Source organism: Gavialis gangeticus, unplaced genomic scaffold (assembly GCF_001723915.1).
Source record: "Gavialis gangeticus isolate Ggan-Ray unplaced genomic scaffold, GavGan_comp1, whole genome shotgun sequence".
In the NCBI taxonomy this organism is placed as follows: domain Eukaryota; kingdom Metazoa; phylum Chordata; order Crocodylia; family Gavialidae; genus Gavialis; species Gavialis gangeticus.
In genome coordinates this window covers 46,634,585-46,635,403 of record NW_017729032.1, presented here as the reverse complement: position 1 = coordinate 46,635,403, position 819 = coordinate 46,634,585, and the positions used below count along the sequence as shown (strand labels likewise).

Genomic DNA, 819 nt, shown 5'->3' with positions numbered 1-819 from the left:
TTAATTTCAAGCTATAATGATCAGGCCCCACCTGTGGTTTCCCAACGGATAAGAGCCACCACAGGTTCTTTTAGACTTTCCATTTTCTGTTCTCTCTTTATAAAGGAGAGTCTGTGTTGAGCATGCTGCAGATTTTCACTTCCTTACTGTGTGGCACTTGATTCATGAAGACAAAATGTCTCTGTTTGCCCTTATACCCCTATTAACTTGCTTTTCCTGTTATTTTTTTATTCTAATACCCAATAAACTTCTCTCAAACAACCCCCTCAATACTTTCCTGGCACTTAAACCTCCAGGCTTAGATTTTCAAAAGCAATGAAAGATTTTGGGTACCTCCTTTTCTGGATAACCATCTTGAGGCTGCAAATGGGGGGTCTGCTTTTTCAGAAACTGAGTCCCAAGGTGACTGCTTTAAAATTGTGACATTCAGATCAATAATCATTTATGAAAACCTTGAGCTCTGTCAGTGAGTTAAACTATCAGTTCCTACAATGGGAATTTTCTTGCTTTAGAATTCCATGCAGATAGACTGTGCTTTGGGTCACTCTATTTACTCTGAGTCTTGCTTTTTATTGAAACCTCCCTCCCCCTGTTTCTTCTTTAAGAAGTACTATTACTTTTTCTGTACTTCCACCTATTGATTTGGGCTGTCATTTTTGATCTGTTTCAGATTTCTCCCCTATACCTACATTCTTTAGCCCTACTTACTGAGTGAAACTACCTATTCAACTCCCCTCATTCTTTCAGTTAGGACATCTGTTCTCAAGAGCTTCACTATCACATTGCAGCATTTAGTGTTCTGCTAATGATGAGGAACCA

At 38.9% G+C, this 819-nt stretch overlaps 1 protein-coding gene across 1 annotated transcript in view; it reads left to right on the top strand.

Moving 5' to 3' along the window:
• The window catches only part of FLT3 (fms related tyrosine kinase 3), a 125,371-nt gene that overhangs the window by 84,292 nt on the left and 40,260 nt on the right, over positions 1-819 (top strand). The window lies entirely within an intron of this gene.